Here is a 25607-nt window from a genome sequence, read left to right on the forward strand (position 1 = left end):
AGATGAAAGGAAAGTGAATGCCACAGTTTCGATGCACCGTAATAAAAACTGCGTCCACCCCAATGGGCCGTATGAATTCTAGGGACAGCCAGCAATCGTGCCCCCATGGATCGAAGCTGTCTGGTGGGTTGGTACCACGTGAAGTGATGTTGCAGAAAAGAAGGCCCTATATGATGAAGGGCTTTAAAAACGATACATAGAGTTTTAAAATCAATGCGCCGAGAAACAGGGAGCCAATGAAGATTACAAATTTCATTGGAGACTGAACAGTGTCTGGGGATGTCAGATATAAGGCGAGCTGCTGAGTTCTGAAACGTCTGAAGTTTACGCAAAAACTGCTTCTGGGCGTTAAGGTATAAACCATTGCAGTAGTCCAGCTTCGATGAAATGAGACATGAAACTACAGTTTTCCTGGTGTTATCAGGGATATAAGGACAAATTTTCCTTATTTTTTTTAAAAGGAAGTAAGAGGCCGATACTACGGCATTCGTGTGATGGTGGAGAGTCAGTCTAGTATCCATTAACACCCCCAAGTTATTTGCCTTAACCACCGGTATGGGTGTGGGGCCCTGCTCTGCAGGCCACCACAGATCGTTCCAGGGAGGTTGTATACTGCCAAAGATCAAGACTTCCTTTTTGCTGGAATTAAGCTTAAGACAGTGTGCTGTCATCCATTTATTAATTGCGCTCATGCAGCATCTGAACTGCGAGGCCGGGGACTGTTGGGATTTAAAAGCTGCCACCACAATCTGGGTGTCATCAGCATAGGTGGTCAAATTAAAACCAAATTCCCGAATGAGTGGCGCTAGTTCAGAGACATAAATATTAAATAATGTGGGGCTCAATGAGCAACCCTGAGGGACACCGCATGGAAGAGTGTACGGATCTGAATTGAAGCCATCCAACGATACAGTGGATCTACGATCAGTGAGAAAGGAGGCTAAAAGTGCTCGTGCCGTCTCTCCGACTCCTAGTCCCTGCAAAGACCTTTGCAGGAGGGAGTGATCCACCGTATCAAAAGCCGCGGAGAGATCAAGGAGCACCCGAGCCACTGCGCCTCCTCCGTCCATGACCGCTCTAATCTCCTCAGAGGCCTTGATCAATGCCAATTCCGTGGTATGGTCCTTGCGGAAGCCAAACTGAGTATGATCCAGCAGACCATTCGCATTGATAAATAGTGACAATTGATTGTTCATGATTTTGTCTACTATCTTAGCTGGCAGGGGCAATCTAGCAATGGGCCGATAGTTAGTAGGATTAGCAGCGTCGAGAGTGGGTTTCTTTAAAAGAGGTAAGATAGATGTCTCCTTCCAGCTAATCGGAAAAACACCTGAGGAGAGCATCAGATTAAAAATATTGGTAAGGTATGGGCTAACAAAATTTGCCAATCCTTTGAGAAAATTCGGAGGGCAGGGATCTAACGGTGAACCCGACTTAGCTTGGAGAACATGATTTCTTACCACCTCTAAAGGGATAGGAGAGAACTCAAATGGCAAATGATTAACAGAGGCTGGGCCATTTAAAAGTGGTGGAGGATCAGAATCAGAGACCTCTCTAAATGCTTGAAAGATGTCTAGAACCTTAGATTTAAAAACATCAGCAACATCATTGCAGAATTTCTGGTTAGCCAACCTGCCTGAATTATTTGGTATAGACAACTTGTTGATCACCACAAACAATCTCTTAGAGGAATTGGAATTTTCAGAAATAAGGAGTTTTTTGTAATCTAATAACGCTTTTTTGTAGGTTGATTTCCCCAGCTCGTCATAGTTTATACGCCAGCGTCGTTCTAGGCGGCAGCAACGCTGTTTTTCTAGCCGAAGACATTCTGAGAACCAGGGGGCGGATGGCGTAGACCTATTGGCTGAAAAAGTTTTAGAAGGCACTGAGGCATTGACTGCACCCAGCATCCAATTTGTATAATTAGTGACAGCAAGTTCTACCTGATCCTGCGGGGGAGGGCAAGAAGTTTCTAAGAATGAAGAAAGGGCTGGTTTATCAACTTTATTCCAGGCATTCCCAATAAAAGCTGAACGTTTAATGGTATCATTCTTTCCCTCCCTAAAAAAAGGGAGCTTGAACTTAATTAGAGAATGATCTGACCAAATTAAAGGAAGCGTTTCCTTGACCCTGAGGCCGTGGGCAGAAGAAAAAACGCCATCAAGTGTGTGCCCAGCTATGTGTGTTGGTGATTGCACCAGTTGAACAAGTCCGCAAGAGCTTAAAGTATCCAGTCCAATAACTAACCTGCAAGACAAAGTAGTTGTCCATTATAAAAGTGTTAATTCTAGGCAACAAAAAATAAATCTAAACCAACTAGAGATCTTTTTGAGCTCAAAATCGAGCCCCAATCCATTTCCAGAGGTATCCTCTCACATAATAAATCCCTTTTCCACAGAAAAGGTCTCAGAGGTCAATAAAAATTGTACTAATGGAAAAGCTGTTGGGAGCAATGGTTTCCTAACTAAGGGGCAGATTTACAAGCCCCCCCCCCTGCCACCAGTACTTCACTTTTTATGACGTACTGGAGGCGCAATTCACTTCTCCATATTTACAAGGAGAGGAACAGCCACCCTGCATGACTTTTCCTCTCCTTGTAAATATGGCCCCTTCACACACAGCATTTTGCGTGAAAGGGGCGTTCCATGGGTGTTGCTGTGGGTGTTCCCACGCAACACCCATGGAAGGATACACATTTCCAGATTTACGAGGAATCGTGAATCTGAAAATAAGTGTCAATGCTACGCCTCCCCAGGGGAGGGGTAGGGAGGCGCAACGAGGAGAAATGTTCTCATTTCTCCTCGTTTTTCCCTCTTTCAAAGCGTGCTGCATTCTACAGCACACATTGAAAGAGGAAAATGCCTGTAGTGATTGTTTTTGTGCAGGAAGGTGTCCCTTCCTGCACAAAAGCAATCTCCCCGTGGCGCAGGGATCCTTGCACCATGGTGCAAGGGTGCCTGCTCCGGCTCATGGCTGCAGTTTGTGCGCCAGTGCAGGGGGAAGCACTGGAATGCAACATATTTTTGTAAATATGTTGCATTCCTGTGCTTCAAAAGTGCCGCAGCGTGGCGCAGCCAAAGGGCTTGCGTTGCCGCGCTGCAGCACTTCCTCATAGATCTGCCCTTAAATATTAAAAAAATTAAGGGAGCGTGCTCTCAAACATATAGCAAGGTTGGCAATATATTTTTCTAGAAAGTGTGCAGATGTCTGACTCATTTGATTTAGGTATAGTAGTGAATTTCCTAAAACACAATAAAAGCTATGAAGATCCTAGTTCTTACTGAACCAAAGCACTCCTATACGTGGATTATAGAACAATGTCAAAACTACTAGCTGATAGAATAAACAAAGCATTTAATTAGCTGACCCATTGTGACCATAAGCGATATATATCAAGCAGGCAACACAAAACCTATGCAAGTTGTCAGGCCACAGGTATATTTACACAAAAAGACACCTGCAATTGTAATCGTGCTTGATGCAGAAAAAACATTTTACATCCTATACTGTGAGAGCTTATTTGCTATATTTCACACATTTGGATTTCCATCCAAGCTTAAATTGTCGATATACATTCTTATACAAAGTATCACAAGCAAAGATAATCATTAAATCAGTGCTCAGCTTACCCATAAAAGTTAACTGAGGAGCCAGAGGGAGCTAACCACTATCACCTGTCCTGTTTGTTTTTGATTCTAGCTGTCGCAATTCGTGAAAAGCCAAATATTGTCCCTCTGTTGAATAGTATAGCTAAATGAAGACTATAGGAGGATGATGTCATTTTCTTTCTAAAGCCAGACCGACCAAATTGAATATTTTTGCCACATATCAAGAACTAGACAGATACAAAATTAATAAGTCCAAGACTGGAATATTGCTTTGCAGAAATGTCCCCTACCTGAGTCAATACAGAAAGTACATACAAAAAGATATTTGGGGATTCATTTCTCATTTGGAATTAGCAGATCTAACTGGTTTAAATTATACACAGTTGGTAGACCTTTCAGCGTTAGGGTGGTCTTCCCCCAAACTTTTTGCCTACTCCCCTCCAATTTTTGTTGAAATTATTTTTATTGGCTTTAGGGCTTTGTGCATCTTACCACTGCTAACTAGTGTTAAAGTGCTTGTGCTCACTCCTTAAAACAAGGCGCAATTTCCTAAACCTGATCGGTGAATCCTATGCGTACCTTGTAGAGTGGTACAACACATACCCAGGGCCTGCAAATTAAATGCTACTATTTTACCACCTGCCTAAATATCACTTTAAAACATGTTTCAGGCCTGTCATTGCAGCCTGTGTGCAGTTTTAAACTTGCAATTGGACCTGGCAAAATAAACTTTTTGCTAAGCATAAAATTCATATTAGTTCTAATACACGTAAGGCATGCCTAAGGTAGACATTAAACAGCCCATAAGAGCAGGTGTCTCGTATTAAAAATATTGGACATGTATTTTAAAGATTTCAATGTCCTAGAAGTGAAAAACTCCTACATTTGTTTTTCACTACTGTGAGGCCTATCCCACCCATTGGATAGCATTGGGTTTCTTTATTTCATATAATAAGCGATCACGTTTTGTTTGGAAGAAGCTAGAAATGTCATGATTGGTCTCTAAAGAATGGTAGTTTAAAACCGTTTTATTGATAAAGTTGAATTTTAGGTCACAATCCTGAAAATGCCACAAGAATGTTGCCCTTTTATTTTCCTAATTATTTAATGCTTAAGGCCTGTGTCCTGGGTCACTGGGAGTGACTAGCAGGGTGCCGTTGTGTATTCCTCCCAGACTGTGAGACAAAGGCGGTCTAGGTGTTGGCAGGATGGGACATCTTGCCAGGATGGGTGGGTGGAGCTTCTCACTGCCCCACTTACAGTTGAAAGCAGCTGCTTCAGCACCCAGAAAGAACTACAAACTAGCCATTTGTCACCCAGACATTTTGGGGTCTAAGCAGGGAGGAATGAGATCCTGCAAACCAAAAACCCAATTTCTAACAATGGATCTTTAAAAAAAAAAACATTTTTGCTAAATTAATGGTTGACAATACCATTATCAATACCGGGGGAAGCCACTTATTAAGATGTACTGATGCTTTTCAATTGTATTACTAAAATAATAGATTTTGTCATTGTGACAATGGGTGCAAGCACTGGTCTGCAATTGACTAAATACTTACAAATTGGGGAAAAGAGATATGATGGTCATGTTTAAAAAAAATCTCCTATCTTCAAATGATTGACCTCTCTTTTAATAATAGGGCAGATGGGGTTTCACATTACTTAATGAAAAGTATCAAAAAATTTGGTATGGGGGAATGGTGTAAAATTCTGTTTGAAGATACATATTTGGATCATTTTTCCAGACTATCCAAAAATGGGAAAAAGAAGTACAAATGATTTTAAAATCAGAATCTTTCAAAGCATTTTGTGAATTTAAATTCTGGTCATTTGAGAGACTAAATAAAGTCGACTTATTTATAGGCTCCAGTCATATTTCCCTGTACTTTTGACATGGAAATTAAGTCTAGTTGCTTTAGATGCTTCACATGCACCAAGGTAAATTGGTTGCATTTAGTAGGACACTGCCCGAGCATTATAAAATAGTGGGAATAATTTGTTAAAGACAATCAATTGGATGATTTCTTTCTATGCAACCCAATGATTGCATTAGCTGGATATTTCTGTGCACTTTTTCACTTCTATGCTAGTGGGAATATCTGATAACTTATTATCGTAAAACACAGCATATGCTACCATTTTTCAAATGGTACAGTAAAATTGTATGAAATTGTGAGAATATGTGTGGGCTACAATAGGCACTACTGAAGTATTTAAAATATTATGTGATTCATTTATACAAGGATTTAATCAGTATTATTTTTATTTTATGTTTAAAATATCAATTTATTTACGGATTATACTGCCTGATATTTTGTAAAGGCTGAATATGAATTTGATTGATAGTAATTTATAATCAGCTGATAAATAAAGTGAGTGCCTTATTATGAGCCTAAGTCCCGGCACGAGGTGAAGAAGAAGCTGCTTTCTAAACTACTAAATACTACTATGCTAATGTTCTTTTCCTTAGATCTTAATCTTTTTCTCAGAGAAATGTACTTACTAGAAATAATATTAAATAAATAAGCCTTGGCTTAGGAGTCTCTTTTTCTTGTTATATATTTATTTCTATAGCTATATTTATATATATATTCACTTAAAAAACCATAGGTTTCACACACGTTAATAGTTAGGAATTAGCATTTAAAAAACCTTGCAAATTCACTTAAAAAACCATAGGTTTCACACATGTTATAGTTAGGTGGACATTTCACTCGTAAACCAATGAAATTCTCCCGTTGTAGTTAGGTCAGATAACTATAACTCGCGCGCCCGCAATCCAGTGCTCATGACGTCACATATTACATCACTCATGACATGGTCAGTGGCATCACTCATGACATCACTGATGACATCATCCTTGTGATAGAGTGGCGGTCGCGCGAGTTATAGTTATCTGACCTAACTATAACGGGGGAATTTCATTGTTTTTTTACGAGTGAAATGTCCACCTAACTATAACATGTGTGAAACCTATGGTTTTTTAAGTGAATTTGCAAGGTTTTTTAAATGCTAATTCCTAACTATAACGTATGTGAAGTATATGGTTTTTTAAGTGAATTTGTAAGGTTTTTTAAATGCTAAGTTATGTATGTTTGTTTTTTTTTTTTAAGGTTTTTCGCCGTGCGGTCGCCAGTAGGTAGTTATAGTTAGGACAGAGTTTCCATAGGAAATCTCAAAATTCTATTTTGAATAACTTTGGCGCCGGTTGACGAATCTTCGCAAAATTTTCAAAACTAATGGGGCGCTCCGCTCCGCTCCTACCCTGAAAGTTTCGGGGTGATTCGTCAAGCGGGGGCCGAGAAAAAAGGGGGGTCCCAAAACGCGTTTTCCCCATGCATTTTTCCATAGGGACTTTAGTCGCAGCTACAGCCCGAACGGCTGAACAGAATTATGTGAAATTTGGCAGAGAGGTAGCCATAAGGTCCATGAAGTGCCTTTTGCAGGTTTGGTGTAAATCTGTTCAGTATTTCCTGAGAAATTAGCATTTAAATCAATATATATATCTGTAAGCGCGCAGCGTGCGCGCACTGAGCAAGTCCTGTGCGCGCACCTTGCCGTGCGCGAGCGCACTTCTGATTGGTTGTTAGATGTCAGTAAACATTCGAATCGGTGGAAATCAGGAAGCGGCGGCCGCCATTGGGTCTCTCGCATAAAGAGGGGGTGAGAAACAAAGGGGGAGAACTTGAAAAGGGGGCAGAGTGGGGAGATATTGACCCACTAGGCATTGTAAGGGGGTCACAGTAGGACCTTGTAGGGCAAAAAAAAAGATTTATATTTTGATAAAAAATATCGCCGAGTGCGCGCACCCAGCGCGCACCCGAAATTTAAAAAAAAAAAAAATAATAAAAAATTGCAATTAAGTGAAAAGATATAAGGTGGCTCTAAAAAGAGCCCTTGTGTTTATTGTGTGTTTTTCGGTACCTACAAGTAAGTACCGATGCAGAGTCTAAAGTTCAAGAGGAAGACTCTGTTGCCTTCATCAGTGAAGTGTACACCATCTCCTCTATAAATGTCTTGCATGTTGTAACGCAAGTTGTTGTGGTATATAGAACCCATACCAAAGTCTCTGAGGAAAGCAGAAATAGATTTGTTGACGTGCTTCCTTGCTTTGTCAATCTGCGGACAATGTTGGTTGGACCAGTTCCACTTTTGCCTTTGGCATATGTTAGAATATACAAAGGCAGTTTGTGGAAAAAGTGACATCAATTGCACAAAGGTGTCCTTAATAAGCATTTCCAGACCTACCCCAGTTAAAGTGCCTAGGTCATTTCCACCACAGTGCACAATAATAAGGTTAGGCTGTGGGAGATGTAGAAAGGTTTTCACCAAAGGCATTAATTGGTGCCACTTTAATCCTCTCTGACCAATCCATTTAATGTCTACATTTGGCAAATCAAGGTCTCTCACCATACCTCTTTTTTCTGCAAATGATTCACTCCAGAAGACATAGCTGTGACCTACAATCCACACTGTGAACATCTTCAAAGGAGATCTGGATGCACTTAGGAGGTGTTTTTCAGTAGAAAGGCAAAAAGAAATGAAAGACAGTTGAAAAATGGGGGCACACATACTTTTTTTATAAAAAGAACTCATTGGCTGTTTCAAACCATTCTACACTAAAAACTAGGCTGTATGTTTAAATTTTAAAAAGCATGTTTTGTATTGGTTCAGAAAAATGTGTTACCACAGAACATTACTATGGATTTGCTGTTAGGTTTGAAAAGTCAAGCACTCTTGCTCTTTGGATATGAAACATTGTATGCTGAACTTCTGACCTCTCTCCTCACAGCAGTGTTCCATGAGCTGTTGCTATGGTAGCAGGCAGGAGACAAGTTGGGGGAAGGGTACATTTGGAAAGGGGTTGAAGTTTTCAACCAATAGAAATGTGTGATTTCATTTGAAAAAAAGGGGGAAGCACTGAGATTTGAAATTAACATGTATATGTGTGAAAAAAGAGAGGGAAACATTGCCATTTACTGGTTCTGCAGAGAGGAGAGAGGTGTAGAGCTCTGATATTCTGACTCTGATAGTCTGCTGTTTGAGTGGCACATTTCTTAAACAACTAACTAATTTTAAAGGTGAGTTATGAGTTTGAGAGGGAAAGTATGTGGTGATTTTTGAGATAAATATTAGAATTGTGAATCTTCTACAAAAGTTATGTTTTACATTTTGAGGTTTGGGAGATATTTAACTGTCTTGAACTTGTAAGATATTAAGGACTATGTTTTCACCATAAGTTAATGTGTACTGGTAACAATGAGGAATACTGTTTTGTGCCTACCATCAAACCATGAGTCTGTGTGCAGAGAAGAATTGTTGACAGAGATTTAATTTGTGTTGCTGTTGAAAAGTAAGACTTGCAGTTGAAAGAAAAGGACAGCTTGTTTTTAATTGTGATGGTTAGGATTTAGCAGAAATCACTTTGAAAGAAAAGAGAGGAAAATGGCAGCACATTTGAAATTAGCATTAGTTCTGTAAGAATTGGTGACCCAGGAAAGGGGCAGCCTGTGTTTTGTGCCTACCAACACAGTATGAGTCTGTGTGCATATAGGAATTGTTGTCTGAGATTTAATTTGTGAAGTTGTTGTTCTGTAAGGATTGCAGACCCAGGAAAGGGGCAGCCTGTGTTGTGTGCCTACCAACACAGAATGAGTCTGTGTGAATATAGGAATTGTGGCCAGAGATGTATTTTGTGTTGCAGTTGTTTTGTAAAACATGCACTTGCAGGAAAGGGACAGCTTGTTTTCTTCAAATGTGGTGGTTAGCACTCAGCAGAAATCAGTTAATCGCAAATTGGAGGCAAAAGCTAAAAAATTTGAAACCAACAGGGTAGATTTCCCTTTCAAAATAGCAAAGGCACATGTAGATGCCATATGTTCAAAACTGAAAATAACCCTTAGCACACATGCACTGTTACATACATCCCTGTAGTCTTCATGCAGTTTTGGAAGTCTCTTTGCTCATCTGTCTTGCACCAGACAATACACAGTCTTCAGAAACACACTCTTGGCATACACGCAGCAGCTTCTCCAACACTCTCATGTGTAGTACTCAGCTCTGTGTGCTGTTTCAGATAGCACTGTGTAATGCAAACACATTCAACGTCACCAAGGCCTCATTAAAAATGATCTAGTCCAATCACTCACCCTGTAACACATGGTCATGGTCTTAAGGAGCTGTTAGGACATGTGCTGTTTTCTGCTTCTGTAAATGATAAGGGAAATGTGTCAGGCTGTAACAGTAATTTGGTACTATTCAGGAACACTGTTTTGTTCCAAAAAACATAGCATGAGTCTGTGTGTATACAGGAATTGTGGGCAGAGATTTAATTTATGAAGTTGTTGTTCTGAAAGAAATGCAGTCCTAGGAAAGGGGCAGCCTGTGTTATGTGCCTAAAATGATGGCATGACTCTGTGTGCGCACAGGAATTGTGGGCAGAGATTTAATTTGTGAAGTTGTTGTTCAGTAAGAATTGCAGTCCCAGGAAAGGGGCAGCCTGTGTTATGTGCCTAAAATGATGGCATGAGTCTGTGTGCGCACAGGAATTGTGGGCAGAGATTTAATTTGTGAAGTTGTTGTTCAGTAAGAAATGCAGTCCCAGGAAAGGGGCAGCCTGTGTTATGTGCCTAAAATGATGGCATGAGTCTGTTTGCGCACAGGAATTGTGGGCAGAAATTTAATTTGTGAAGATGTTGTTCAGTAAGAATTGCAGTCCCAGGAAAGGGGCAGCCTGTTGTGTTTACAGAAATTATCCCTTAGCATACCTGCATTGTTACATACATCCCTGCAGTCTTCATGCAGTTTTGGAAGTCTCTTTGCTCATCTGTCTTGCACCAGACAATACACAGTGTCTAGAAACACACTCTTGGCACACACGCAGCAGCTTCTCCAACACTCTCATGTGTAGTACTCAGCTCTGTGTGCTGTTTCAGATAGCACTGTGTAATGCAAACACATTCAACGTCACCAAGGCCTCATTTAAATTGATCTAGTCTAATCACTCACCCTGTTACACAGGGTCATGGTCTTAAGGAGCTGTTAGGACATGTGCTGTTTTCTGCTTCTGTAAATGATAAGGGAAATGTGTCAGGCTGTAACAGTAATTTGGTACTATTCAGGAACACTGTTTTGTTCCAAAAAACATAGCATGAGTCTGTGTGTATACAGGAATTGTGGGCAGAGATTTAATTTATGAAGTTGTTGTTCTGAAAGAAATGCAGTCCTAGGAAAAGGGGCAGCCTGTGTTATGTGCCTAAAATGATGATATGGCTCTGTGTGCACACAGGAATTGTGGGCAGAGATTTAATTTATGAAGTTGTTGTTCAGTAAGAATTGCAGTCCCAGGAAAGGGGCAGCCTGTGTTATGTGCCTAAAATGATGGCATGAGTCTGTGTGCGCACAGGAATTGTGGGCAGAGATTTAATTTGTGAAGATGTTGTTCAGTAAGAATTGCAGTCCCAGGAAAGGGGCAGCCTGTTGTGTTTACACAAATTATCCCTTAGCACACATGCACTGTTACATACATCCCTGCAGTCTTCATGCAGTTCTGGAAATCTCCTTGCTCATCTCTCTTGCAGCTGACAATACATAGTCTGCAGAAACACACTCTTGGCACACACGCAGCAGCTTCTCCAACACTCCCATGCGTACTACTCAGGACTGTGTGTAATGCAAACACATTCAACGTCACCAAGGCCTCATTTTCTTTGCTCTACTCTAAACACTCACCCAGGTTGCAGATGCTTATGGTATGAAGTAGCTGTTAGGAAATGTGCTCTTTTCTGCCTCTGTGATCTACAAGGAAAATGTGTAAGGCTGTAACAGCAATTATCACTTGATCTACCAGAGTAGTAAATGTGCTTTGAATTTGCAAATCAAATTCTGTTTTCTGCTTAGAAGCACACCATGAGGCTGTGTGCGCACAGAAATTGTGGCCACAGATATAATTTGTGTTGCAGTTGTTCTGTAAAACATGCACTTGCAGGAAAGGGGCAGCTTGTTTTTTTTCAACTGTGGTGGTTAGCACTGTGCACAAATTAGTAAATCACAAATGAGAGACAAATGGAAAAACATTTGAAATTAATGAAAAGTAAAAAAAAATATTTTAATGAATTATAATTACAAAAAGGATTTTTTTTTAAGTTCCTTGCAGGTATTGCTGAGCAACAGTGAAAAAAAAATGCCTTTAAGGACAAGAAAGAGGAAAGAAAAGCAACAACAAGTATATCTGGACAAAACTGGGAAAAAAAAAATAGGAGGAGAAGCTGGTGATGGCACAAAGAAAAAGTCTACTGGTAAGCAGAGCAGAGATTTCTTAAAAAAGATTTTCAAAAAACAAAAAAATGGCAAAAATAACTGTAAAACAAACAGTGTTTTATGTACAAAGCAACAACACAGTCAACAGCAAAAAAAAAAAGCTAATGTACAATCAGAAGTATGTCAAAGTGATTTAACACGAAAATTAGATTTTAAAAACATTCGTCGAAAAATGTTTCAGAGAAGAGTGATGTTAAATTTGCTAAAAGATGTGAAAAAATATAAGAAAAAAACAAAATTTATAAAGAAATTTTTTTTTATAGAAAATATTGTAAGTAAGGCTTTGGAAATAAAAAGAAAACTTTTTATTCTAATTTTGAATAGGATGCGTAGATTAGATAAATTAGGGAATGCAATGAAGTCACAAAGCAAAAGGAAAAGAGAAGTGAAAAAAAGTAACTTTTGTAAAGTGTTCTTGGGAGAATGGAAACACAGTTCAAGTACTGAACCATTTTTTAATGAAGAGAGTTATCTTCAAAGTAATAGTTTGTTGCATGCAGTTGACACCAATGGTAGAGCATATGAAGTTAAGGATGGTTGTGTGATGGAAAAAGAGAAAATGGTCCCAAGAAATGAGGAAGAAGTAATGGCTGCTGAGGCTATGGGGAGACGTCCAAAAGCCCCAGTGTACACTTGGAACTGTAGTAGTATTTGTACTGTGCGTCAGGAATCTATTGATAAATTACGTGACTTTCTAAGAGAATAAAGTAAAAAGAGTGTAAAACAGAAGATGAAGGTGCTTCAAACACTAGATCCATGCAGAGTGAGAGAAAATACTGGTTTGCAGGGACACTCTCTGGCTTGTCTATCTAGAAAAGTGTGTAAAAGTGTTTTTCATCATTTTAGGATGCTGGCTGTTCATCATACTTGTTGGACTTGGCCCTTCTGGCAGGTTCACCCCTGAACTTTTTTGCTTTTTACTGATGACTTGGTGTGGTGATTTTTTGGTTTCTGCGCACTTTCCCTGTGTCCCAGGGTAAAGTGCGTGCGTGCTCTGAGTGCATGTGGTGAGATAGGCCTGCCCTCCCATAGGAATGCATGGGGAATGTATGTGTCCCTAGTAGTTCCTGATGCGTGGGGTGTGCAGGCCCGAGTTTGGTATGTGCGGACTCGTGGGAGTGAATGCTGCGCGATGATGTGTGCGGCGTGCATGTTCCTAGTGTGGAAGTGCCACTTCTAGAAGTGGGCACTTCTGTGTGCAGTGTGTCTGTCGCGTGATTGGCTGGTCATGTCATGTGACGGGCTAGGGATTCCCCAGAGTCAGGATGAGTCACCCAGTGGTGAATGGGGAGATCAGCAGCTAGATGGGTGGGAGGAGTACACCTGGGTCCTGAATAGGACAGGGTATTCCACACACAATGCTGGCCCCGCCCCCTGCGGTGCGACTGACGACCCTAGCCCTGCCAATGAATAGAGTGAGGGGCTGAGCACATCAAGGGTGCTCCCCAACCAGCTGCGACTGGTTTTCCCCCTCACCCTGAACCCAGAACAAAGGGTTTGTCTGTATAAAAGTGGGGCTGTGTCCCCACAGAAACTGTTCTCTGCCAGGATCTTACCTGAGGGGGGCTGCTGCTGCTGCTGGACCAGAGGACCACCACTTGGATTACCTCCCTGCCTGGAGGCCCAGTGAGCTGGCTCTGGGTCCAGCCTTGCCCCCCACCCCTGCCCTGCTGCATGCAGGGAAGAACTTTGCTGGACTTTGTGGTGCTTTTTTTATGCCTAAGCGCTGGGAGCGCTTTTCTTTGGCTTATAGCGCTAGGAGCGCTTTATTTGGACCCCCAGCGCTTCTAGAGCGCTTTCATTGTTGGCCGTAGCGCTAGGAGCGCTTTATTTCTGGAGGCCGGTGCCCACCCGGCATTTGCACCGCTTAATTCATTATTTTTACAGCGGGAGCCCACCCCGCTGTTGTTGCCGTGTACTACGCGGGTGCCTACCCCGCTTATTTAGTTATTTGGTTGGCGGGTGCCCACCCCGCGATTCTGCCGGTTTATGCTAATTTCGGCGGGTGCCCACCCCGCCGTTGGGCTCGTTCTCGCGGGTGCCCACCCCGCATAAATGCCAATTCATTTATTATCTCTAGCGGGTGCCCAACCCCGCCAGGGACTTTGACTTAAAAACGGGAGCCTACCCCGTACTGCGACCAAGGAGACCGGGCCGCCGCACTGCCTCCGGCGACCCGGAAGTAGACGAAGTCCCGCCTCCCCGAACTAGGAAGCGGACGGGAGCCTACCCCGCGCTTCCCAGAAGAGCTCCGGTGAAGAAAGCTCCAGCGCGCCTTCTGCCCCCAGGAGCCGAACCTCGGTGAGTGGAGCTTGGCATAGATTGGGGGCTGGTAGGAAGCAGAGATTGAGCGGTCCCGCCGTGCAGGGACTGCTCCCGGGGACAGTATTGATTTAGAGCCCCGAGAGGCTCCTGCTGTGGGGGCACAAGTGATTGCTCGAGTCCCCGAGGAGGACTCCAACGGTTGGGGCATATGTTGTTCAGAGCTGTGAAGGCTCCAACGACGGGGGCATTTCGTTATGCTCAGAGCGGCCCCGGAAGGCAGCGGGCCGCTCCTACGTTATCTAGGGGCATTCTTGATTTCGAGCCCACGAGGCTCTAACGGGGCACATTTGTTTATTGAGCCCACCAGGCTCCAACGTTTGGGGGCATTCTTGTTGGCAGAGCCCAGAGAGGCTCCAAGGTATGCCACATTTGTTGTAATAGGCACAGTGGTGCCCTCGCTCACTTCTCCAGCTGCCCAGCACTTCGTGGGCAGCTGCAACGTTTAGGTTGTCCCTTGTGCGCGCTGGCTTGCACAGCCTGCACAGTCGCGCCCTGACATTGCCGGATATTGGATATTTCTGCACCCCTGAGAGGCCAGTTGGCCTGGGGACGGTTATTTTGTGTTGTGCCCTCGCCTAGGATACCTGGTGATTTTTATATATGTACTTTTGCGCCTGCGCAATGTCTTTATGATATTCTCCTTCCTAAACTGTGTTTATACATTGGAGATTGTTTTACTAATAGTAGTCATGCTAGTGTGTTCATGTTTCCCTGCGTGATATTCCTAAAGGTGGTTAGGGTTGCGTAGGTGGTACTTTCTGATACCAGTAGTTACTGGTTGTGTGCTATATGTTCTATTTTTAGTGCTACAGTGATTGTATGTGCTATGTTCTCCAATACTATTCCTACGTTCTGAGTGCTATTTCTACAAAGTGCTAATTCCTGACAGTGGTCCATGTGGCCCTGTCCCCTGTATATATAATCCCTTGTAAATTCTGCCCGTGCCTGTTGGCACATTGTAAAGTGTGTGTTTTTATCTAATGTGTTGTGTATAATACAAAGGTTATTTTTATATAATACCTTGTGTGGAGTTTCCTTTGTGGTGGGCCTTGGGTGTTGTTGCTGGGTGCGCGCGCAAACGCTTTACACATCGCCTCAGGGATAAGCCTGTCTGCTCGTGCCAAGCTACCAAGGGGGTGAGCAGGGGTTATCTTTGGCGTGTAACTCCCCAGCCCTGACTAGAGTGGTGGTTTCTGCCTGGCTTTGGCGCAAGCCTCAGCCAACCAGAAATCGCCATTTCTAACATTGGTGATCAGCGGTGGGATTTGGACTTGCGTTTGCGCTGTACCGCAGCGGCAACTGGCCGCACTACAAAACTCTGCATTTAGATAAATCACATGGTATAGGGATTATTGTTTTAAATTTGTTTTTAATTGTCATTTCTTTGGAAATGTGTTTCTTGTGCACTGTGAGTTAGGTGTCCCTAGCTCGGGAGGGTAGATCATCCCCCTTAGTGCATTGTGTTTCTGGATTCACCAGAGGGTGGGATCCAGTGGTGGCAGCGTAATAGTGTCCTGTACATTTGTCCCCCGCCCTGCGCCCAGAGTTGGTACCTGTGTCACGTGGTGGTCAGGTTGAGGAATCAGGGGTGGTAGAAACTGCCTTACCAGTCCGAGGGGAGGGTTGTGTGTGGATGAATGGTGTGTGGCACTAGGCAAGTGAGTGTGAGTTCTCTGGGTTAGAGAGCTTGCTGAATCTTTTTGTGAAGTGTGTACTCCTGTGTTAAACGCAGACCCCTAGGTTCCCTGTGTGATCTTTTCTCTAGAACGTCTGCCAGAATGGAGCCTGCTTTTGATCCCAGTGATCTAGTTTATTACAGTATGCAGGAGTTGGAAAGGTTCTGTAGAGAGAGAAACATAGGGGTGAGAGAGTCAGACACTGTGTACGAATTGAGGAACTACATGATTGGATGGCAAGCAGATGAATGGAAACGTGAGCGCAGTGAGGAAGAAAGGGCCCGGGCCTCACACCTGGAGGGTGGTGGGTCTGTGGGGAGCCCTGAAGACTCAGAAGAAGATGACAGTACCTGGACGCCAGTAGAGAGTGAGGACCCCGTAGGTAGTGAGTCCCTTGCTGGGTCCAGCGTAGGAGATAGCGCCTCATCCCTTTCCCTGTCCCCTGAGCATAGTGGTAGTTTTCTGGATTCCCCAGTGAGGGTGGAGTCCAGGGGGGGCAGCGATATAAAGTGCAGTACAGAGAGTCCCAGTCCCCCGAGTGTGGTACCTTGTTCCCGAGAGGAGGAATGTAGGTTGAAGTTCAGGGGCAGTAAGAAGCTGTCTCACCAGTCTTGGGAGGAGGCTGTGGAGGAATGTCATGATGCACTGGTGGACTGGTTGGTGTTTAACCCGGAGCAGGATTTGGATGGAGTACTAAATATGATTATCAAAGAGCAGATGCTCAGTAGTTGTTCTCCCGGGTTGCGCCAACACCTGTTGAGGTACAACTCTTTTTGTCCATTTGAACTTGCAGAGGAAGCAGACCGCTGGGAAAGGGCCAGAGGTTCTCTAGTGTCATTAGTGAGTGATTCCAACAATAGTGGGTCAGAGATCCTCCAGCCCAGCGTGGTGGAGGAGGCTCAGTGTAGCCCAGCTAGGTCCCAGGATAGCGAGGAGGGTGTAGGGGCTCACTGCCTGGCTCAGTGGAGCAGGAGTGAGGGGGTGACCGAGGGTCCCCAGACGCCCGAAACCCTGCCTCAGGACTTGGATGGTTTCATGAGGGAACACCAAGTTGGGGACCTAGGCTGTCCTGTTAGTCCACTTGAGGAAGATCTCTTAGTGAGTGGAGGACCTGGAGCCCCTGTAACCAGGGCTCCTGTGGTTCTGGAGTCTGGCAGTACCGCTCCGGTAGGGAGGGTACAGGAGTCCAGCGTGGGTGATTGGGGGATGAGTTCCCCAGTGGAAGAGCCGGTGGGTCAGGGACTTCCCAGTTGGGCTAGGATCCCGTGTAGTGACCAGGGTGACACCACTTCTGTTCTGGGGGATCTCCGCGCACTGTCAGGTGGACAGGGGACGGGAGATCAGCGCCAGACAGACAGTCGCTCGACATATGTGTCATTTGATAGCCTCAGAGGGATGGAGTGGAAATCCCCAAAGTCCTGGAGTGCCAGGCAATTATTCCACCAAAGGTTCTAGGCCGGAGGTTGGAAGGCCAGGTTCGGGATCAGCCTGACCTGAAGGGTGGGACGTCTGTAATCAGCGTCCCGACCAGTTCTTCTTCCAGAGGTACCGCCCCAGTTGGTAGGGAGCAGGGCTCTGGAAGGGGGTGCAGAGGGTGGGAGAGCCCACCTCTGCCCCCGGTACAACCTGAGGGGTTAAACCCTGGGTTGGAATGGCGTTCTAGGTGTACCCCTCGCCAGAGGAGGAGGAACCCTAGGAGAAGAGGTAGGGGGAGGAGAGCCTTCCCTGAGACTCCTGGTCCGCCTGAGGGTGCAGACCCTAGGCTGGAGAACCAGTGGCAGTGTAGTCCTGTCTTTCAGAGAGGAAGAGTGGAGAATGGCCGCTATGTGCCAGGGGTTACTACCCCCCACTCTGTGATTAGGCAAAGACCGGTGGCACCTGGGTGGCCTAGGGCCTGGTCTTGGCCGCGGACAGCTTGGGAGTACCAGTGGGGTAGCCCAGTTGGTCCAGACAGTGGTGTGAGAAGGAATTCCATGGGTTCACCGTGGCGTAGAACCGGAGGGTGTCCCTGCAGTTGCGGGCCCGCGTCCGTGTTCTATCGCCCCAAGCAGGGAAGTCCATCACGGTGGTGATTGGGCTGCCCTGCGTTTTGGCTGGAAGGGGGTTGTGTTGGACTTGGCCCTTCTGGCAGGTTCACCCCTGAACTTTTTTGCTTTTTACTGATGACTTGGTGTGGTGATTTTTTGGTTTCTGCGCACTTTCCCTGTGTCCCAGGGTAAAGTGCGTGCGTGCTCTAAGTGCATGTGGTGAGATAGGCCTGCCCTCCCATAGGAATGCATGGGGAATGTATGTGTCCCTAGTAGTTCCTGATGCGTGGGGTGTGCAGGCCCGAGTTTGGTATGTGCGGACTCGTGGGAGTGAATGCTGCGCGATGATGTGTGCGGCGTGCATGTACCTAGTGTGGAAGTGCCACTTCTAGAAGTGGGCACTTCTGTGTGCAGTGTGTCTGTCGCGTGATTGGCTGGTCATGTCATGTGACGGGCTAGGGATTCCCCAGAGTCAGGATGAGTCACCCAGTGGTGAATGGGGAGATCAGCAGCTAGATGGGTGGGAGGAGTACACCTGGGTCCTGAATAGGACAGGGTTTTCCACACACAATGCTGGCCCCGCCCCCTGCGGTGCGACTGACGACCCTAGCCCTGCCAATGAATAGAGTGAGGGGCTGAGCACATCAAGGGTGCTCCCCAACCAGCTGCGACTGGTTTTCCCCCTCACCCTGAACCCAGAACAAAGGGTTTGTCTGTATAAAAGTGGGGCTGTGTCCCCACAGAAACTGTTCTCTGCCAGGATCTTACCTGAGGGGGGCTGCTGCTGCTGCTGGACCAGAGGACCGCCACTTGGATTACCTCCCTGCCTGGAGGCCCAGTGAGCTGGCTCTGGGTCCAGCCTTGCCCCCCACCCCTGCCCTGCTGCATGCAGGGAAGAACTTTGCTGGACTTTGTGGTGCTTTTTTTATGCCTAAGCGCTGGGAGCGCTTTTCTTTGGCTTATAGCGCTAGGAGCGCTTTATTTGGACCCCCAGCGCTTCTAGAGCGCTTTCATTGTTGGCCGTAGCGCTAGGAGCGCTTTATTTCTGGAGGCCGGTGCCCACCCGGCATTTGCACCGCTTAATTCATTATTTTTACAGCGGGAGCCCACCCCGCTGTTGTTGCCGTGTACTACGCGGGTGCCTACCCCGCTTATTTAGTTATTTGGTTGGCGGGTGCCCACCCCGCGATTCTGCCGGTTTATGCTAATTTCGGCGGGTGCCCACCCCGCCGTTGGGCTCGTTCTCGCGGGTGCCCACCCCGCATAAATGCCAATTCATTTATTATCTCTAGCGGGTGCCCAACCCCGCCAGGGACTTTGACTTAAAAACGGGAGCCTACCCCGTACTGCGACCAAGGAGACCGGGCCGCCGCACTGCCTCCGGTGACCCGGAAGTAGACGAAGTCCCGCCTCCCCGAACTAGGAAGAGGACGGGAGCCTACCCCGTGCTTCCCAGAAGAGCTCCGGTGAAGAAAGCTCCAGCGCGCCTTCTGCCCCCAGGAGCCGAACCTCGGTGAGTGGAGCTTGGCATAGATTGGGGGCTGGTAGGAAGCAGAGATTGAGCGGTCCCGCCGTGCAGGGACTGCTCCCGGGGACAGTATTGATTTAGAGCCCCGAGAGGCTCCTGCTGTGGGGGCACAAGTGATTGCTCGAGTCCCCGAGGAGGACTCCAACGGTTGGGGCATATGTTGTTCAGAGCTGTGAAGGCTCCAACGACGGGGGCATTTCGTTATGCTCAGAGCGGCCCCGGAAGGCAGCGGGCCGCTCCTACGTTATCTAGGGGCATTCTTGATTTCGAGCCCACGAGGCTCTAACGGGGCACATTTGTTTATTGAGCCCACCAGGCTCCAACGTTTGGGGGCATTCTTGTTGGCAGAGCCCAGAGAGGCTCCAAGGTATGCCACATTTGTTGTAATAGGCACAGTGGTGCCCTCGCTCACTTCTCCAGCTGCCCAGCACTTCGTGGGCAGCTGCAACGTTTAGGTTGTCCCTTGTGCGCGCTGGCTTGCACAGCCTGCACAGTCGCGCCCTGACATTGCCGGATATTGGATATTTCTGCACCCCTGAGAGGTCAGTTCAGTTGGCCTGGGGACGGTTATTTTGTGTTGTGCCCTCGCCTAGGATACCTGGTGATTTTTATATATGTACTTTTGCGCCTGCGCAATGTCTTTATGATATTCTCCTTCCTAAACTGTGTTTATACATTGGAGATTGTTTTACTAATAGTAGTCATGCTAGTGTGTTCATGTTTCCCTGCGTGATATTCCTAAAGGTGGTTAGGGTTGCGTAGGTGGTACTTTCTGATACCAGTAGTTACTGGTTGTGTGCTATATGTTCTATTTTTAGTGCTACAGTGATTGTATGTGCTATGTTCTCCAATACTATTCCTACGTTCTGAGTGCTATTTCTACAAAGTGCTAATTCCTGACAGTGGTCCATGTGGCCCTGTCCCCTGTATATATAATCCCTTGTAAATTCTGCCCGTGCCTGTTGGCACATTGTAAAGTGTGTGTTTTTATCTAATGTGTTGTGTATAATACAAAGGTTATTTTTATATAATACCTTGTGTGGAGTTTCCTTTGTGGTGGGCCTTGGGTGTTGTTGCTGGGTGCGCGCGCAAACGCTTTACACATCGCCTCAGGGATAAGCCTGTCTGCTCGTGCCAAGCTACCAAGGGGGTGAGCAGGGGTTATCTTTGGCGTGTAACTCCCCAGCCCTGACTAGAGTGGTGGTTTCTGCCTGGCTTTGGCGCAAGCCTCAGCCAACCAGAAATCGCCATTTCTAACAATACTGAAATGAGAAAGTTTGTGAGAGCATTGTATTTTGCTAAAAGTCCAGCAGTAAAGTTGAATGAGTTGAATAATGCTCTGTTCCGTGGATCTGTATCAGATGTAGTGAAGGTTACTGATGAGATTCAGTTTTGTTACTTTGGTCCAGAACAAGAAAGTGCAGAAAAGGACACAGTAAATGAGGAAAATGAGGAACAGAATGTAGAACTCATTATTACTAAAAATTTTGAGGATGAAATGACAAAATTTACTATCACCTCTAATGAAAGACCAAATATTACTTGTATTTGTTGCCGCAGAAGTCATTATAAAATTCAAACAAGGAATGTTGATCTGTATAAAAAAAGTGAAAATGAAGATAATTATAAGTGGAAGGATTTTGCAACATATATATTTCTTGAAAATTGTTTTGAATTGGGTGAAGATCAGCGTATTTGTAAATACTGTTATAACAAGTTAGAAGAAAATAGAATGCCGACCAGAGCTGTACATAATAATTTAGAATTGGATGCTATTCCTGCCGAACTTTCTGAATTAAATACATATGAGTCTATACTCATTCAATGTGTTCATCCGTTCCAGACCATAGTACGTATGGAGCCCAAAACTGGTAAATTACCTCCTTCTGATTTACTGAGAGGTTTAAAAGGAAGAGTGGTGTATTTGCCCTTGGATTTGAAAAAAAATATGGAAACTATTGATGCAGATACTTTGGAAAGTGAACCATTAGTAATTCTGGTTAATGGTGTACCTACAAAGAATAAGAAGATTTGGCAGGAGCTGGTAGATGTACGGAAAGTACAAAGAGCAAATTTATATTTGAAAAGGAATAATAAATGGTATGAATCAATTTATATAGATGAAGAAGAAGAAGATTTACAAGAAAACACAGGAACACCAACTGGTCAAATTGAAAAAGTAGACAAGTCAAAGGAAGAAGAAATTTATGAACATTTTAGCATACATCCTCTTCATTCAAAAGAAGTTATGGGAGACACTATTGATCTGTTTCAGATGAAGAAAGCAAAAGGAACTCCTGTGAGTGTATGGGAGAAGAGCTCTCACAACTCGGAGATGCCGGGCAAGATGGCGTCCCCGTGAAGAGGCCGGTAGCAGCAGGTCGTAAGAGAGGGATGCTGGCTGGAGCTGGAATCGTAATTTGAAAGGACACAGGGATCCAGGCAACTCACCGTATATTGTTTAGCCTCTGTACGGCGCGGAGCTCGATTTGACAATGGAAATATGCTTCTTCTACTTACCGGTTCCGGAGATTCTTTTCTGTGGACGCTAGCCGCTGTAGCGGCTCGTACTTCCCGCCGCTGGCGCTCAGCTGCAGTTTGGGGGTGGAGACTGCGGAACGGAGCGGAACTCCGCGCAAGCTCGGCGGTTGAAGGTAAAGAGTCGAGTAGGGCTCTGGACTCGGAAATACGTTGTCTGTGTCCCTGTAGAAGTTACCCTATGACTAGGAGAAGGGCTTGCACGATGAGACCGGTCATTATGGCTCCAAAATTGGTTAAATCAAATCTGGCAGTATCAAAGGAGAAAGGAGGGCTGGAAGGAGGACTGGGGCAGGAGGGATCAGCTCACCCCACCAGAACCCACTCACCCCTCACCAGGAAACAGCAGGCATTCGGTAAGACTCGCCAGGCTTCCGCCATGATAGCCGATATGTTTGCGAAAACAGGCAAGGAGAAGAGGACGAAACAGCTGGAGACCCCAGGGGGAATACAGGAACCAGTCCTCACTAAACTGAATGTCGGAGGAGCAGGGACAGACGAGCCACAAGCCTCAGACACCCCTCAAGTTGTAGGAGGGTTGGTGCATGGCGCTATTCTCAGTACAACCCCGGCTGCTCTGAGCAGTGTTTCTGCGGTCTCCCCCACCAATAATATTTCGGAGGGTGAAGAAGCACCGGCCATTACAAAGGCGGATGCTGCCACTAAGGCAGGCCATCACATTAACAGCAGCATTGTCCCCCAGGACCTAGTGATAAACAACGTGGGGAGGACGGCAACAACCAGGCAGATTCTGAAATCCTCGAGTCTGTTCCTAGTGAGGCCATTCCAGAAGTTGAGAGGCAAGGGCCAGGGGAAAAGGTCCCGAGCGAATGTTTCTTCTCGGTATCTGAAGATGCCGAATGGTCAGACGAAGAAGATCAAAGTTCCGTGTTAGAGGGCAGTACTCGGGGCACAGGAAGCGATCTAGAACTGGAGCTGCCTATCACCGCGGTGAGGCCCACTGTTGGCTCTAAAAGCTCTAAGAGCCAGATTAATCAGGAGCTTAGGTGGGATCATTCTTCGGACATGCCATTGCAGGGGAATCTTACCCCAGAGATGCCTCAGGCCTCATTATTGGAAGTAATTTATCAAGAAATTATAGCCCACCGTGAAGAGACTCGTCAGGACAATAAGAAATCACAAGCAGCTATGAGGAAAATGCAAGGGGCCGTGAGGAAGTTATCCAAGGCCTGCACAACATTAGGCGACAGAGTCTCCAATCTGGAAGAAAGGATTGTATCCACAGAGTCCCAGGCTACCGAGGCAGTGGCCAAAGTCGATGCCCATAGCTCACAGCTCTTAGATATACATTGGAAACTCGAGGACATGGAGAATAGATTGAGGCGGAACAATCTTAGGGTCCTGGGGATCCCCGAGGGGGCTGAAGGTCTAGATATTAGAGCTTTTGTTATTAAATTGTTTGGTCAAGCCTTTCCTGAGCTATCCAGTTGGAACTGGCCTTGTGAAATACAGAGGGTACATCGCACTCCTTATAAAATACGCAGAAATGCAAGAGAGGGCGACAAGCCTAGAGCTATTCTGATCTTTTTTGGCAACTTTGTTTTAAGACAGCTTGTTGCTGAGAAGGCGAGGCCAGACGTGAGGAGGTCTAGTGAGGGGGTGTCCTTCTTTGTTCGTCCAGACTTCTGTCATGCCACGGTAGAAAGGAGGTGGAGATTGCGTCAGCTCATCAAACCTTTCCAGGACAAGAATCTGCAGGCTTATTTGATTAATCCAGCTCAGTTAAAAGTTATCAATGATGGGAAGATTAATTATTTTTCCTCTGAGATAAAGGCAAAGGAGTTCCTTGATGCCTTGGGCTGACCGGGTTAATTGGGAGTATGAGCCAAGGAGAAATAGTTTGATTCTCATATTTGCCAGGCCTTGTTGCGAAGCTTAAGTCTTGTTTTTTTTTTTTTTTTCTCTTCCTTATTTTCTCCTAGTCTCCTTTCTCAATTGAAGGCTCCTTTGGTTTGGCAGGCTGTTTAGGTTCATTTGGTTTCACTATCTCTTTCTTACGACCAAGCTCGCATCACATGCTCAGGGTGCGGGGGGTGTGGGGGGGGCTATGGAGGTGGGGGTGGGGTTTGTGGGAGTGGGGGGAAAAAACTAAAAAAGAGTTTATCTGGTGTTGTAGGGAAGTAGGTCAAATTGAAAGTTATCGATGTCGAGGTAATGATGGTCTTATGTGGTGGGGCTCTTGTGTTTGGTCTTGTCCACCGCACAAATTTATGATGATTTCAGATGGGAGTTATGTGTTAAAGAAGGTTTGGAACTCTGAGAATGGTGAACATTAACATTTGTACTATCAATGCTAACGGGCTGAACAATTGGAAAAAGCGTCAAAAGCTGTCTCATTTCGCTATATATAATAGATTAGATATAATTTGTATACAAGAGACCCATTTGCCTTGGGCCAGCCGTAATCTACTTTGTATTAAAGGGTTTGATCTGATAGCTTGTACCACACAGACCTCCACTATAAGGGGGGTCGCAATCTTGGGTAGAACCCTTTTGGGGGGGGGCGAAGAGGGTTAAATGTGACAGAATGGGTAGGTGGGCTATCGCAGAAATGAATTTCGGATATACAATTTGTTCAATATATGGTTCAAACTGCGATGACCCGGATATATTTGATTTTCTAGAGGAAGAACTAGCGGACTGGCCAACCCCAATGTTAGTATGCGGCGATTTAAATATCTCCATTGATAGGTGTAATCCACAGAAGTATTCTGGGCGGAAGCCAAGGGTTTTTCAGGCTCTCTCCTCTCTCATTAGGTCCCATGGGTTGGAGGATGTTTGGGGTTTTAAGGAACCACAGAACCCGGGATATACTTACTTCTCTAATCCGTTTCAAAAGTATTCTAGATTAGATTATTTTTTTATTTCATCGTCAGAATTGTACAAGGTCTGTATCAAGAAATTCCCCAGAACAATATCCGATCATAATCCTTTAATTCTATCTTGTAGTATAGATTTGGCGGGGCGAACCCGCACTAATTGGACCTTTGAAAGAAGATTATTATCTGATCATAGATTTATAGAACATATATTAAAATGGACAAAAGAGTTCTTTGATGTCAATCGTTATAGTACTTCAAGGAATGTTGTTTGGGAGAATTTCAAGGCTGCTTTTAGAGGGGAATCTATTAGCTGTTTGTGAATTTAAAGAAAGCAGACAAGTTTGCGCTAGATAGTCTTATCCTGGATTTAGTTAAGGCAGAGGAGCTCCATGTTAGGGATATTGGCAATGGAATAGATGGTTCGGAGAGTCTAAAAAGTTTAGATATTATTAAAGCTAATATACAGAAATTAGTTACACAGAAGGAGGTAGGTGAGTATCAGGCCTCTAAGGCCAAGCGATATGAGACAGGTGAGCAAGCTGGTAGAATTCTTGCCCTACGTATTAGACAGGATAGATCGAGAAACATTATTACAAATATTCAAGAGGAGGGTAAGAATTATTCAAAGTCACAAGATATCTTAAGAGTCTTTAAATTTTTTTATCAGAAACTGTATGATTATGAGAATCATCATATCGATCAGCAAGATCATCAAAGGTGGGAGTTCGACAATGGTGGGC

The 25607-nt window shown here is 45.0% G+C and overlaps 1 protein-coding gene across 1 annotated transcript in view; it reads right to left on the bottom strand.

Moving 5' to 3' along the window:
* The window catches only part of LOC146782664 (extracellular calcium-sensing receptor-like), a 160199-nt gene that overhangs the window by 38067 nt on the left and 96525 nt on the right, over window positions 1-25607 (bottom strand). The gene's annotated exons all lie outside the window — the stretch shown is intronic.

This window comes from Triturus cristatus, chromosome 12, assembly GCF_964204655.1.
Source record: "Triturus cristatus chromosome 12, aTriCri1.1, whole genome shotgun sequence".
Taxonomy (NCBI): Eukaryota; Metazoa; Chordata; class Amphibia; order Caudata; family Salamandridae; genus Triturus; species Triturus cristatus.